This window comes from Clytia hemisphaerica, unplaced genomic scaffold (genome assembly GCF_902728285.1).
Source record: "Clytia hemisphaerica strain Z4C2 unplaced genomic scaffold, Clytia hemisphaerica genome assembly, whole genome shotgun sequence".
NCBI lineage: Eukaryota > Metazoa > Cnidaria > Hydrozoa > Leptothecata > Clytiidae > Clytia > Clytia hemisphaerica.
In genome coordinates, this window is record NW_027103839.1 from 288,637 (window position 1) to 305,251 (window position 16,615).

Sequence of the window (16,615 nt, forward strand, 5' to 3'; positions counted from 1 at the left end):
AACCATTGCTAAGAGTATCCTTGTACCAAAGCTTCTATATGGATTAGAATTGTCAGAGATGACCAAATCATTTGAAACACTGGTAAATACCCAATCCAGAAATTCAGTCAAATCACTTTGGGGAATTTCAAGACACTCAAAGAATGACTTGAACAAATTTTATGGGATACATGAAATTTGTCAACCATTAAAGGCTTACTACAACAGCTAATGAAAAATGATACCACGAAACATCACCTTCTCAACAGTCTAACAACGGAGTTCTCCTCACCCACAATTACCCATTTCGTACAGTTATGCAACGAATCTGAATTAAATGTCACCAGTGTCCTTCTCGGAAAGAAAGTCGACATCAAAAATGGAAGTAAATTAAATGAGGAATCAAAGGACACAATTGTGGATATTCTTGAAAATTGGGACAATGAAAATAGGTTGAAATTGAAAGCTCTACTAGAAGCGAATATTGTTAGGAACTAAAATAATTTTTTTATTCTTCATTTATTCCCCGCTAGATGTCAATTTGTCTATTTCAAATTTTATCATGCCTAGTATTCTAAGTCACAGCCTCTGCTAAAAAAATCTCACATCTGTTTGTGTCCCAATTCAAGTACAACTATTCTTCTTGAGTCCCTACCATCCTTTAGATTTGGCATCTTGAAATTTCTTGTCCGACTTAGACTTTCAGCTCTAGTTAGGTAGCTACTAAGGCTTCTAGTTTTTATATTCTCTACTTTATTGCTTACGATTTTTAGTATATACTTAGTATATTTTGTTCTTGATAAGTCTGACCCTTACAACTCAAATCACATAGTTTTGAAGTTCATTTTTAATTTCTTGGGTTTTCTTATTTTGACCCATGAGGCCCCTACAATTTCTCAGATTTTGTATTTCGAAATTTTTGTCCGACTTCGACTTTCAGCACTAGTTGTTAAGGGTCGTAAGGTTACTATTTTCTTTACTTTATTGCAAACGACCTATAGTGTGTTTATATTTTTAGTATATCTGTCTTGATAGATTCGACCTTTACAATTCAATAACGTAATCCCACTCTGGTTTTGATGTTCCTTTTAATCTTGGGGTTTTCTGCTCATTTTATCTTGTTTCCTTGTATACAATTTTTTTTTTATCTCTAAACGAGCTTCCTGTATTTTTCGGATCGCTCTTAGCTCGTATTTCATTCATTTCGATATATAATCAGGGGAGCGAAACTTCAAGATATTTATTAGCTTATCTTTTTAAATGTAGATACAGATGTAATATTTCTTTGTGTATAATTCTAGATATACCTTATTATTAGGTGATAAAAGAGAAAGATTATTATTATTACTTAAAAATGACGAAAATAAGAACATGTTATGAACTCGAATGGCTTCTAAAATTTTGAAAGTCCTTATAAAAACGTGCAATTTGTTTTTGAAAAATGTTATTAAATTTGCGTGAAAGCGTGAATTAATAAAATCTTCTCAGGCTTTATACAAAAAAAGACAAAACGTCAGAAGTCTTAAGAACTAACAAACAAAATAACAAACTCTCCTAGAACTAAGGCTTCGATTGCAAAAATATTGAGGACAATGTAGGGATATTTTAAGGCCTTGTGAACTCAATAACACCTGATTTCTTAGAAAAATGGACAAAAGGGTAAACATAAAAACATGAAGCGGGAATCGGGAATCGAAAAGCTAAGAACATCCTTAGGCTTCAGAATCTTATAAGAAAACTTGTCTATGAGAAAATACGTATGATAAAATTTCAAGAAATCTACGTCTACAAGACAAAAAATCTATATTTGAAAAACCTTTTAAATTTATATTGAAATTCATCTCAAAGTTAATTATCATCCTCTCCATTTTCTTCTTCTTCTTCATCACTATTGTCATCATTATCAGTGTCTTGAAATATAGGAGGGGGTGTGATGGGTCTAATGGACATGATTTGTTCTTTTTATTATGGCCATATTGATTACAGGCTGAGCAGATCATTTCTCTATTCTCCGTGTATAAATTATCATTGAAGAAAAATTGTTTCGATCGAAAATCGCGAATAATATCATGAAACCTCTTTTGTCGAAATTACTCGATGATGCTTCCCACTGCTTGATAGTTTTGTTGAGGTGCTCTCCAGCATGAGTTGAAAACATCCCGTACCCCCAACCAAACAAATCGTAAAGCACTTTCATAGTTTTACTCAAATGATTTCGTAGAACATGTAAATAAGGCAATCCATCCAGTTTTTGTGAACCAGTGTGAGCAATTAACTTTTCAAAAAACGATTCGGCTCGCTTTTCGAAAGAATTGATTCGATCTTCTTTGGCATGAATCGATCGAATGTCTCTAAAAATATAAAGATAGGGGATGCTTTTTTTAACAACGTCGTTATTTTCCAACAGGAATGAGATTGGAGGTTATATCTCAGGACACCATTAACTCAATTACTCAAATATATAGTGCTATTAATTAACGTTACTATAAATTAACTGATCTTAATTGATTAACTTAATTTATCTTTAATCAAAATCGATAATTTCAATTCTGTGAAAATTATTTGATCAGTTATATTTAAAAGAATCAGTTAAGAATTACACCCCTGTGTCAAAGACCCGGTGGAAGCCGCCTCCCCCACTCAATAAAAAAATGTATCACCATTAGAGGAAAAGAAACATTTTCATCCCCATTGCAAAACTTAGGTATGAATTTTCCATTCCAATTTTTTTAGTCTAAATCATTAGAAATCAAATCCCCACTCAAAACATTTAGTTTTAATTTATTAAGAGTCTTTCATCCTCACTGGCTGAAAAATCTTCACCTGGTCCGGGGCTATGAGACAGGGGTGTAGAATTGTACTGATTCGTCAAAAAAAATACTTACAGTGCCAAATCTTTAAAACATGTGTAAAGATCTCTGATAATTTATTCATGTTCCACTTCATTTTAGTAAACAATGAACTTGAAATGATTCGTGCATAAATTTGCACCACTTAACATTTATTATTTAAAGAATGAAATAGGTATCAAGAAATCGTTAATAGTAGCTAACATTCACAATTCTTCAAAAACTTTCTTTCAACACCACTATTTTCTGTAAAGGTAGTTAGGAGATAAATCAATTCCTATTGACACCCCTGTATCACATATACGCTGGGAGTCCAAGCCCCACTGGAAAATTTGGCAGAAATATCGTCCTGGTAAGAAGATACCCTGAAATTTCAGCCTACTGGGAGATCGACCTTGATTTCATCCCCCATTTGAAATTTAATATTAAAAACTGGACTCCAAAACCATCCCCAATGGATTTTTTAACCTTGGAGCAATAGAAATTCCCATATGGACTTCAATAGAAGCTTTTATCCCCACTGAGAAAAAAAGTTCCACCGAAGTTGACAGGGGTGTCTCTTGAGTATCAAAATACAATAACCGCATTCTTTTTCACCGTTCAAATTCCTATTGATTATTTTCACTAATATAAGAGTTTCCCTAAAAGATTAAATTTTTACCTTGTGTGATAGCATTTCAGTTGAAAGGCAAGATAATTACAACCAATCTTTTTCAAAGCCACAGGAATTACGTGCTCCTGTTTTCTCTTCTAAACTATCTCATAAAGAGATTTCCATAAGTATCGGTGGTGTGCCAAAATTAAATGAAGTCAACAGGGTGGAAATAGCTCAAAGATGATAAATTTGAGCTTACCGGTGCCTAAAAAGAGGATTTTTTTTACTAAAACTTGGAAAACGGTTAGTTACATAAGTATAATAAGTAAAAGTGTTTCAGCCCTCCCTCTTTTCACTTTCTTTTAGTTTGGTTAAAAAACCCATAATGAAAACATGAGGCATGTTGCTTGTTATCATTTATTTCCATGAAGATTACATGCTATTATTGTTCCCTCATTGACTGTGGGGCTTACTGTTTGGCGTAATCCACTCTCATACCTGTCCTTATGAGAAGAGCATTCTCCCAATTCAAGCTTTCTTCAAAAAACTTTGTGGCAATAAAGGAAAAAAGCATGTTGATTGTCTTTTGTTTGTGCACAACCAAATTAATGCCAATTTTTGTCAAAAAAGTTTTCCAAATCTGGTGATTCGATTCAGAAGAAATCATTTCCTGAATAAACAATTTGCAGCAATGCTCTCTTTGGGGGGGGGGGCGTACGGGACTTCCAAAAACCGATAAACCGCGCAAAAATAGCTCTTTCACCGATAAACCGACAAAGTTTATCCTCTTCACTGACACCTTTTACTCTTGCTTCAAAAGATCTGTGACTCTTAAAAGTAGACAGAATGTATCGCCGAATTTGTTATAACAAAACTAACCCATAATCCCCAATGCATACAGGCAATTGTTGTTGAGGGGGCAGCAGGAGGTGCAACCATGGTATGCACCGGCGAAAAATTTTCAGCTTTCTATAGCTTTCGTTTAGGCTAAAAGCGACCTATTTTAGACACCTTTTTCCGAAAATAAGCTGGCTTAGTGAGTCAATACTATTCAATACGGGTTTCTGCATTTATTATGTACTTAAAGGAGGGAAAATTCTAAAAAAAGCATTTTTGTTGTGTGGTAGGCCTCGATGGAGAAAACTTTTGTATTTTTTCAACCCTCCATGCGAGCGAAGTGAGTGAAATAAAAAACTGATGGACTTATTTGTACAAATTACTTGTCCACGATTTTAAATTCAAAATTATAATCAATAAAATTGTGTGTCTGGAAAAAGCAACTTTTGAGGCCCAAAAAGTATTACTGGGCTGGAGTATTTTATTTTCTGCTGGTCATATATACACAGTAGAGTTGTGGGTAGGTCAAGGCTGGGGAGGCAAAAGTAGAATTTTGGCTTAAGGCACCCCTTGTAGGCTTATTCAGGCGCCCCCTTTTTGGCCGTAATCGTATACTAAAATTTGTTTAACTCAAATTTTTGGTCATTTTAGGAACATTTTAGGAAAAATTTGCGACATTGTTTATCGAAATGGATTGCGTAAAGTCAATTAGAGTAAAATGATATTGAAATGTTAGCGAAGCAAGCACAAAATTTTCAACTAGAAAAGGAACAAAATACAACCACGTTAAATTATTATAATAACTTTATAAAATTATAAAAACTTTAAAATCAGGCATGTAATATATGACAAATCTTATGTAAAATAATGAAAATTCCACATACGATCCTTGAGGAACTATTATTGGTCATGCTGTTCTATAGTCAGTGTAAAAAATTTACGAGCGAAGAAAAAAATCTTTTCCAAATTAGAGCTTAAATTTTGTAAATTTGACCAAAATTTTAGTAAAAGGGCGCCTTAAAGGGAAAGGGGTGCTAAAGTTACATACTAAAGAGCAAAAACTAAAGAAAACTTCCTTCTTTTGGCGCCCCTTCAAAAAGCCTCTCCTGGGTTGCCCCCTGCCACCACGATACTGTATATAAACAGTTTTTCCATCAGAGCTTTTACTAATGGGCTCGAGAATTGTCTATTGTTGAACATATGTTATTTGAGTAGGTCACTCCTGGTGTTTTCTGCGATTTTAATAATCACCTGAAAACCGCTCGCTTTTGATTCTTTCACCAATAAACCGAACAAAAACAGCTTAATCACCGACACCGTGATGTTTTCCCTTCACCGATAAACCGACATATTTCGAGCTCTTCACCAATAAACCAACAAAAAAGGGGCCGAAACCGACAAACCGCTTTTCTGTGCGCCCCCACCTCTTGCGTCCGACGTACCAGGGAGATTCAATGCTGGTAACAGTCCTTCACTAAATTGCATAGCTATTTCGTTAAAGCAACTTTCATCATTTTCCAGGAGTGATTTAGCGAGTTTTACAGTCATATTTCCTGGGGTTTCGCAAGCAGACTTTAAATTGAAAAGTGGAAACCAACGTATCAGATGTCCCATTCCTTTATTTAGGAAACATATGAAAAGAGTCTGGCCTATGTCATGTGACGCGCTTAAGGGTGGGGTTTTTCAGCATCCCAAAATGCACTGTAAGGGTGTGTTTCTGTCAGATTGCACTGCAAGGGTCGAATTTTAAAACAAATTCAAAATAATTGTTAAAAAGAAAGCTTTTTATTTCTCGTTTGTTTGAAAAAATTTCTATTGTCTGATAATTACGGCTGACTGAATAATTTTCTCAGTTTTTCTTTCAGTCGAGGATTATGCCCTAAATAAGAGAATACCCAAGTTAGAGGATTACCTTATTTAGGAGATTTTCAGTCTCTTATTTAAGAGAACGTTACCTAAACTAGGAGAATTCTGCACGTTTCACAAATTTACTTCATAGCAGACTATTTGCGCAATGTGAAAATAAGATCACGTGAAAGATCACGTTTCCGTGATTCCGATGACCCAAAAACCAAAATAAAATACCTTTTCATTCTTTTTCAAACTTCGAAAAACCATAAATAGCCTCATTTGCATGTGTTGACGTAAATTTTTAATAATGAAGAAACACCCTCGACCTTCAAAACGCGTTTTTTCTCAAACTCCCTTATTTAGGAGAGACAAGAGCGACTCACTTTCTGTTTGACCCGCGTTTTGACCGCGCTTAAACGCGTTTCTTAAATATGGCCCGATCTATATTATTACTTTTCACGAAATTCTCATGATGTAAATCGGCCTTTAGATTGATAGACCCTAACCATCCTAGGTCCACGAAACAAAAGCAGAACTCAACCAAATTTTGCTAGAAGGGAGAAAAAAACGTACTGAGTCGATCTATGAAGTTCAAAACTTGCGCAAAATGATGAGAAGGCCAAAAATTAGCGAAGAAAGAAAAGTCTCCTAGTTAAGATCCTCGACTGTCTTTGAAACAGAAAATTTCCCAAGCTTCTTCTTTCATGCAGATTTACAGCTGAGAAATATAGTGCACTATAAGGGTTGGGTAAATCAAGAGAAAATACACTTAAAGGGTACCTTTTCAGCCATATTGAACTGCACTGTAAGGGTACGATTTTGAAAAGCAGATTTCACGCGGCACATACCGTCGTTTCGAAATCGAGTGCCCCCCCCCCCGGGATATCACTAAAAAGTAATCAACCAGAGTAACAAATGTACATGGATCAATGGAGGGTCAAGTTCAAGATTTACTTTCAAAAGTGGCTGAATGTGAAAAGGAAAAACAAAAGGAATGCACAAGTAAGACACAAAAGCAGTGGCGTGGTGGGAAAATTTCTCTGAGGTGGCTAAGGCAAATATGGCGCCCTTTTTAAAGGTTTTTTGTTTTTGGCGCCCCTCTCTATACACTCATTATGAACACAAAAAAGGAAGTGTGCAGCGAAGCGAGCCAGAAAATTTTGAGTTTTTGAGGTGATGAGGGGCGCCATTTTTGTTTTTTCATTTGTCAATCTTTCGATATGGGCGCCTGAAAAATCCTTCTTGGCGTCCCTTATTTTTGGGCGCCCCTTCTCAAAAGGGCTCCGCTGGGGGGGGGCCTGGCCCCCCCCTCCCACCACGCCACTGCACAAAAGGAAGGGGTAAGCTGAAGACCGAAGTCTGAGATCAGGTGCGTTACCTTGAGTAAGCATCTCCCGCCACTCTAGAGTCACCTGTCAGCTTAACAAGAAGAAAGAAATTAAAACATACCCAGTGGGCACAGAAAGTCCGAAGGACGACTATATGACGTCCAAATCACGTCCGCCCGTCCAAAGCCCGTCCCCGTCCAATCGCGACGTCCTTAAGACGTCTTTAATGGACTTGATTTTTTCAGGACGTCTAAAAGGCGTCCATAAAACGCCCAAAATTATGTTATTGAGACCGGTGATTGGAAGTCTGGTAACGAGTGTATACAAACATGCCTGTAGCCGGGGGTGCAATATTTCATGACATTGATTTTGTAAATGCAAACAATGGAGCGTTTAGCAAGAACTTTACAAATATATGAAGTTCATTTTTATATCTTTCCAATTCAGGCATTAAAAAATGTTCATATTATTTTTACTAATTGTCAGTTAATAAAAAGTTAGTTGAAATAACCCCCCGACTACTTCTTGAAAATAAAAATGAAATACGGCGATCTGATTGGCCCGTTATAAAAGTTCTCCATAAAATTTTTTGAGGCGACAGAGTAATTTTCAAAGCAAAACTTCTCGAAGAAAAGAATGGTCATGGAAAATCCTTTTGTCAATATTTCTGGCGATTTGACATCTTCTTTTTATGGTTCAAAAGATTGCTTAAAGTGGAGGATACAAGTAACAAGATTATAGAAGAGTAAGTGGTAAATAATTTCTTTCTGTTTGTTTTCATACAGTAGTATACCGCCATATACCAAGGATTAAAACATTAGCACAGGCTCACAAAAACCTAAAGAAAATTTTTTTTTGTTGTATTTTGTATTCTGAACATCCTGGTTTTTTCCACCGCTGATCAAGTTTTGAGTGTTCTCGTTTGTCTTTTGGTTTAAGCTTTTCATTCTATTTTGTAAACAATAAAAGACACAAGCAAGGGGTTACATGAATTCAAGACTTCTTAAGATAGTTACACATCAAAGCAATAAAACAAGGCCTCCTTTTCTCAAAACGTTTGTCTCTGTAGTTTATGTTGTTTTTCAGGCATTTTTAGTTGGGTTTAATTAGCTGACGGTTGGCCTTTTCAATCTTTAGAAAAATATTTTCTATAATGTGCGTTTCGAATGTTTTGATTTAGAAACGTTCCTTTTTTAAAAACATTCGAATACGAAATTCATTTTGTATTTTTGAACATTCGAATCGCCAAAATTACGAATGTTTTGTTTTGATTCTTTTTATTTATTGAAACTTTTTTGCGAGCCAAGCATAATGTGGGGCCCTTCAGTTCATATTATGTTGGGATAAGATTATTATTTTTGCCATTTTCATTTTTAAGGAGCTTATGCTGAAAAGATGGAGCAAAGACTTTTGATTGATCATTTTCTCAGGTGAGTGAAATTTCTAAGACGATCATTTCTCTAATAATTGGCTAGAAATTTCTGAAAATTAACTCGCATCATAATGAGTTTCTAAAGTTTAATTTTTTTGATAAGTTCTTTGGGAAGCAAGTACAAATTTCTTTTTTTCTGAAAGAACAGAGACACAAAAGTATTTTGTTCAAAAAGAGACCGGTGAATTGCAATAACTGTGACTTTTGATTAGTTGACAACAACCCACTTCTGTGGTGGAAGACAAAATCAGAGAAAGATTTTCGATCAAAAGACGTTATTATTTAATCAAAATAAGGGTCTTATTATCGTGTGGTATTGTATGGGTTTTCTTTGAGAAACTTTAGTTTCATTCGTATCAGAATACCCTGATTGACTGTTACTTTACCTTTTAGGTTCGTACCCATCCTACTGGCCCTCTGGAAAATGCAAAAATAACTGATTGTTCAAAGCAAGGTATGCTATTGTTTGGTGTGTTTTAGATACCACAAGTCAACTTTACTATTGACGAATAATACACCCCTCTTTCAGTGATCCGGTGAGAAATTCTTAACCACTTAGGAATGAAATGAAGGAGCTAATCGAGATAACATCAGATTAAAGTTTTTGGTTTCTTGACCCTCAATCCTCAACCCTGTTTTTTGTTTTTATTTTAGGACAAGATTGAGATATTTTAGGCTCTTTATCCAATTTTACTCTTGAATTTCTTGCAATTCAATTTCAGCTTAGCATTGTTCGTAAATTGTTGTAGCTTCATTACTATCTATTATAAAAAAGAGCTTGTATTTATAAAGTTTTTGAGAGTTTTCTACTCTTTCCCAAAATCAAAACTTTTCTTTCCTCATTTTGTTTTCCAGATTCGATGAACACTAATTGCGTAAATCTAACTCGTCAGTCCAGTTGAGCCAAAATATCATCAACATGTTACAGGTAAACCTCACAGATACTCATATGATAGAAATGCTTAGATTCATCCATCGGATTGGGATCATAGTTTCTAAATACCCTCTTTAAGTACCGAGATTTTGGGTAAAACCTTTCAAGGGAGGCACCTGTACCCTCAACTTCATATCAATAAAGGTGAAATGGAGCTCACATCACGATCTCAAAAAACTTGCTTTGTAGAATACATTTTTTCAGCAAGTGGGGATAAAATTGATGGACTAAAACTCGATGGGAATTAATATTCCCGTATTTTTTATGGTTAGGGATTTCAACTCTTTTGTTTTTAAGTCAGAAAATTCAGTAGGGATGAGAAAAATAGCATAAAATTTTGCAGTGAGGATCGGTTTATTTCATTATCTTCAATGGGGACAATAAGTCTCTACTTAAAACTGTGACAAATTAACACCCTTTTTGTCCCATAGGTTAATAAGTTATTTTGGCACACTGCTATCCGGAGGGTTACAGTCAATAATTATCCCTAAAGAAAAGACATCCCTTTGATTTTGTCATACTATTTGTAATTATTTTCATAAATTATTATTTCCCTTTCAAGGTTGTGCATTAAGGAGAAAGGACTTTCAAACATGTGTGTTCGCAGATCGATTTCATCAATGTCTGACTGAGCCGACTTGAAGGAAAAGAAGGAAACCAAATTTAAACACAAAGAAAAGCATGTCAAACTTTAATGTCACCAAGTATTTGAAGACGTCCGATGTATTCACAAGTAATAACCAGAATAGAAGTTAAAGACTGTTATTAGACTTTTTTAACCATATATAAATTATCAAGGCGTAAAATTTGTATGTAGTTTTTTTTCACCCTGTTCCAATACCTGTTTCAGTTGTTTGCTTCAGAAAATAATATTTTTGACAAAGTAAAAAACCTTTCTGTCTACTTATCTAATACCTTTGTTGTTATTTAGTGATATATTGTCAACTTGGAATAATTTAATAAACGAAATTGAAATTCTTTTGAAAAGAGACATAAATACTATCTCTGAAGGCCGTAAGAGAATTTTCAATGCTTTAAAGAGGAAAGCTGACAATAAAACCTTCCAAGGAGAAAGTTCTGACATCTAAATTAAGTCTGTAAAAAAGGTCAAAGTAATGAAGTCACTCACTCGTACTTGCGTCTAAATGAAGTCTGTAAAACGTCCTTCAGACGTCCAATTAATTAAATGGCTCACTCCAGCGTCCATATGACGTCGGTAAACCGTCCTTTAGACGTCTAAATTAAAAGCAACGTCCAAATACCGTCCATTTCACGTCCAATTTGGACGTCTTTTACGGACCAAATTCGGACGGACGGAAGTGACTTCATTTTGCACGTCCATAGAACGTCCAATAGACGTCCCCGCTAGACGTCCTCCCGTCCAAAATAGACTTTCTAAGGACGTCTTGTGCCCACTGGGTAGGCACAAAGTCTGACCATACATACATACAGTCCAGTACAGCAGAAAAGGAAAGGTTAAAAAGTCGGCCTAGAACCCGGTTTGACGTTCCGTGCCCGAGCGGCCGCCTCAAAGAGAAGAGTGAGAAGAATTGACAAAAAAATCAAGAAAATTAAATTAAAGGGACATTAAAGTAGTAAAATGTAGACATTGCGCGAACCACGTGTCCACGTCAGGTTTAATAGGATAGTTGAACAACCTACTATCTTACTACACCTGACGTATCATTATCGACACAGTGTCGCTATATTCACTAAAAATATCCTGCGTTTTTGATGCGGGACTCTAATTTTAGCAGTAAAAGTCATAGTCTGGAAACCATACTCTGTTACAAAAATATTTCTATCCTGTTAAAATCCCAACAACTTCACTGAAATACAGAGTATGGAATTATTGACTCGATTCAAATCACTTCAAATCACAAAAGAAAAAACCGTTACTTTTTCAAAACAATTCAAAAGCTCGCGCCACTTCTTGAAACAATAGAGCTGTTTGACGTCATACTTTTGTTTATCAAATCATAACAATAAGATATTAGCCAATCAAATTCTGCGATTAATTCTTGCATCTTGTATAATTCCCGGCTACTACTGTCTATACTTTGATATTTTTTTGAAACCACATAGACAGAGAAGTCGGGTCTCCCAGCTATAAAAGTCATGGAAGCTGGCATAGAGTAAAGAAAAACAGAAAGGAGATGTCGAAGGGCAGACGGCACTTATGAACCGGTAGGACCGCCATATTGTTTTTGTAGAATTGTCATTGCAATGGAATCTGTGTCAATTTAAAAGAGCCTAACTTTGATACATTTTGTTCTATATGTGTTTTTTTTGTGTGTTTTTTTTCTCGAAGCTAAAATACCAATGTAACTAGTCAGAAAGTCTGCCATATACTATCTTCGCTTTCTGATTTGAATGATGGCGCTGCGATAGGACGTCAGAGGGAACCCCTCGACCGTTTTTGGTCGACGCATGCGTCAACTTTTGAAAATAATTCTAAATTGTGCAATATCTGTGGTTGTTTGATTAAAAATAAAATGCCCGTATTGTTTGTCTTTAAATAATGTTTTTATCTTAGTGAGGAAAACCACAGCTTAATTATTGATTTTGACTAACTGCCGTTCAAAACAAAATCTAATTCCGAGAATCTAAAGTAAAAGTTTACGAAGCAATTCTACAATGAAGATCTTAAAGAAGAAAACCAATCTAATCACATTGAGAAAATAATGGAAGTCTTTCCTTTTGCCATTAAGAAAAAGTAATATACGATGCTGTTGCTAATATTTATACTCAATTGTATACTCACTTTCTTTTTCATACGGCTGTCCTCCTATAATTATCTACTTTATCCTTTATCTACGATGGAGTGCAATTTCTACGCTAATACGGCAGAAAGTATATTGAATAGAATGCTCTCTCATTCCCTGTGTTAAAAACAAAATAGAGAGAGTTTCGTGGTTGCACGGCTTTTTTAAAATACCCTCTCAATATCTTGATTTTGTTTGAGATATAGATCTTTAGTTGATACAACCAAGGGGATGTAAATAAACCTTCGAGAAGTCGATAAGATACGGTAGAAACGAACGAAGATCTGATCAGTGGGTGGTAAAAGATGCTTGTTTATTTTCAAATTGGGTGATTAATTTTACACTTTTTGAACAAAATCTTTTGGTTTTTACATCTGAAAACACAAGTGAGGAAGACATTGTTGTTCATTATGTTTTATATACAACAGGAAAAGAAAAAAAAAATTTAGAATAGTGATTTCTCTCCTCTTTTTAAAAATAAAAGTTTATGTTAAACTTTTATGTTTTTTTTCTGCCATTTTAGAATGAATAATTATGGTGTCAGCCCCTCTAATTATGCGGAGACCTTAGTTATAAATTTAAAAAAGAGGGAATTCTGATTGGTTTTAAATTCAAATTTGGTGTGACAGTTATTAGTTTCAGTTACATAATTTGTGGGTTCCACTGGACTCTCTATTTTTTCCACCATCAGATTATCAAAGGCAAAAAATAGTTGAGCTCCAGACCCTGGACTACAATGTAACTGACATCTTCCTCTCTCTATTCCTCTTTGGTTTTATTTGTGTTTTCTTTCCTTGTGGAAATGTAATAATCCCTATCCTAGTTATTTTGAGCTGGTTTGTGATGAAGATGACTTTTGTCTGATATGAAAATTTCCACATTGATTTACACTGGCTGCTAGCTGGAACTGGGTGAACAAGATAGTCTATTGAATAACAAACTACTTCAGCATGATTTCTATGCTGGCTGTAGTGATCAGTTACAGGATTGTTTTCTCTCCGAACACTCCACTTGCTATTTTTTTCTGGATATCAGGGGGGGATGATTTTGGGGACTTCCCCCCTGGCCTATATGGCGACAATCTAAAATATGTTCTGTTTGCGTCATGAAACATCTTCAAATCCAGTCAGTCGGTCGGTCGGTAGTAAATTTTGTCAGGTTTTTAAAATCAATGTGGGTAAAGTAATCAAAAACTCGTTGCGAATGATGATTCAAAGCAGTGCTTAGCTATCAAAAACATTTTCCGACATTTTTCCGACTTTTAATGTTTTGAAGGTGAGTCGGTCGGGTGACGCGAACGGAACATGTTTTACGAACACGAATCCTCCTCCGGTTACGTCAACGAATCCTCCTCCAGTTACGTACACAAGCCCACTGGTTACGTCAACGGTTACGTCAACGAGTTCTCTGGTTACGTTGACAAGTTCTCTGGTTACGATAACCACGTCAGCGAATCCTTCCTTGAATCCTCAAGCAACGTTGACCAATCTGAACGTTGACCAATCTGACAGCTATCCGCAAACCTCTGTCGCAAGCAACATCTTCAACCGTTAGCACTTTGACGTCAACACCCAGCAGCCATCGTTCAAAATTTCCCTCACATCATTCTTCCAGTCATTCAATAAATTTGTCTCCTGGTGCAGTCCTTGAATCGTTCAAAAACCCGTTATCACCCACAGGGTTAGCTCCTTTAAAAAACGTTCCTTCATTTGATGTGTCCAATGAGTACCCCAACAATTGTAATTTGCGGGAAGAGATCAAAAGGCTGCGCGGAGAGGTTGAATCACTGACTACTGTTGTAAAACGTCAATCAGAGGACATCTCAGCAATCCTCCAGATAGTGAAATCACAACAAGCATTACCGTACCTGGGTAATTGCCAACAATCTTTGGGTGACCTAGAAGATAACAATTTAATTTATAACAATTTGAATAGTTCGTATTTGGATGAGGTACTTCAGATTAATGGTATTTCAACAAACAGAAACAACAACAACCAAGCAATAAATCGATTTGCTCAATCATCGATACACCCCTAAGACAACCAAGCAATAAATCGATTTGCTCAATCATCGATACTCCCCCAAGACAACACCCGAGCAACAACTCAATTTGCTCAATCATCGATACACCCCCAAGACAACATCCAAGCAACAAATCGATTTGCTCAATCATCGATACACACCCAAGACAACACCCCCCGATTGGTGAGGAACAACCGAAGCGAAGAGTTGAAGAGCACTGAAGTTGAGAAAATAGCTTTGCGTGGCTTAGCATTAATGAAAACCGAATTCCATGCTTATGAATTAAAAACTGGCAATATAGGCGGAGGTAATGGGCTTGTGAAGTTGAATGAGGCACGTGTCCGGATCGTTTTTGCACAGCTCAAGGAAGAGTTTAACCTTGAGCCTGGGTTTGATTTCAACAAAGGGCATGTTGCCTCAAAATTTGGTGAGATAATGAGACAGTACCGAAAGCACATCAAACTGCCACCAGCCTCAAATCCCTAGACTGCACTTTGATCTGATACTTTTTGCAAGACTTTAGTGGGTCCAAAAAAAAAAAAAAAAAAAAAAAACTGAAAATGCATTTGTTCTTCAATCTGATAAAAAAGTCCATCTTGCAAAAAATTTATCTAATCAAAGTACACACTTTTTACAAGAACAATTTTGTATTACTGGGTTTTCTAGAAATAGGTGTACAGTTTTAAAAAGAAGTAATAATATAGCCCTTTTGAAGAATTAAGATGTTATAAGCCTCTTGCCTTTGACTTGTTAGCTGCTTAAAATCCACTTTATTTTTGAAAAGTTAATGCAAATCGTACAAGTGACGAGGTTTATTTCGAAATTTGAAGTATAGTTTGAATCTAATTGACTTTCTTTAATCAAGTTTGGTATCCGTGATATTTTATAGATTAAGATGCATCGTAATGTTCGTTCTTAAATTTCGTGAATCTCAAAGAAAAACTTACCTCTACAGGTTCCAAATAACCGCATCCTCGTTTACATTGTATGTGTCAGCCATGTTATGTAGCTGTTCCAATGTCTAAAAATAGTAAAAAAGGTTATTTAATTTAATTTAAGCCAGAAACTTTGACTTTTGAATCCATATTTTAAATTCTCAGATTTTTAAATCAATATTTGCCACTTTTCAAACCAATTGTCCAAGAAACTTCTATTGAGCAATTTTGTAGTTCATTCTTATTCTTGGTTAACATATTTTTTTCTTGAATTAAAAAACAATTTACTATCTAATTTTTTAAATCGTCTAAAGTCTAGATCTCCTTGACCTGAACCATTTTCAAAGTTTTATTTTCTAAGATTCAACTCAAACTAGAAGTTTTGTTTGTTTAAGTTTGATTACAGATCATAATTGTAAATTCTTTATGCAAGTTGAGCAGGATGGGAGTGTTTGTTTTTGACACCATTCATGTATTAGTCCAGTTCAATTAGTTATAATTTTTCATTATGTCAGATTATGTTACTTGTGAATAATTTTGCTGGAAAATCTTTGGGAATAACTAACATTTTCACCCCCAAGACAACAACACAATGTAATAATTTATTTAGCCAAACCAATAATTTTAACTTTTGTTTGAGTTCTAGTTTCTACCTCTCAAGGTGAAGGTAAAAGTAAAAAGGATTCTTCGAAAGAGACGGTCAAAATTCAAACTGCCCATGCTTTCAGACTAAAATGCGGAACGTAATGTCACAATAAGATCTTCCGTTTCCATTCCATTCTGCAATTTATCAACATTTGTTTTGATTTTGTCGGCTCTGTAAACCGGGTTGACACGGTTCCAAAACCAGTAGAGATCGCTTTTCAAACCGTTTTGCACCGGTTTGTATGTAAAAATCAACAAGCTCGAGATACTCAATTTTAGAAACTTTGACACCGATTTCTCAACCGTTTTAAACCGGTTTAAGTCGGGAAAAACCGATATCAACCGGTGTGTTGCGAGTCAAAACCGGTGTGTGTTTTTGCTGTATGGAAATCGCTTGGCAGGGAGACATATTTCTACCAGTGAAAGAAATATTAAACCTTAT

General features: G+C 35.4%; 1 long non-coding RNA gene across 1 annotated transcript; it reads left to right on the forward strand.

Annotated features, from left to right (window-relative positions):
• Positions 1-7,882: 7,882 nt before the first annotated feature.
• On the forward strand, positions 7,883-10,690 carry LOC136807453 (uncharacterized). Its single transcript, XR_010846677.1, has 5 exons — positions 7,883-8,184; positions 8,818-8,869; positions 9,265-9,325; positions 9,727-9,799; positions 10,368-10,690. It is a non-coding gene; the product is annotated as an uncharacterized lncRNA (long non-coding RNA).
• Positions 10,691-16,615: the final 5,925 nt, after the last annotated feature.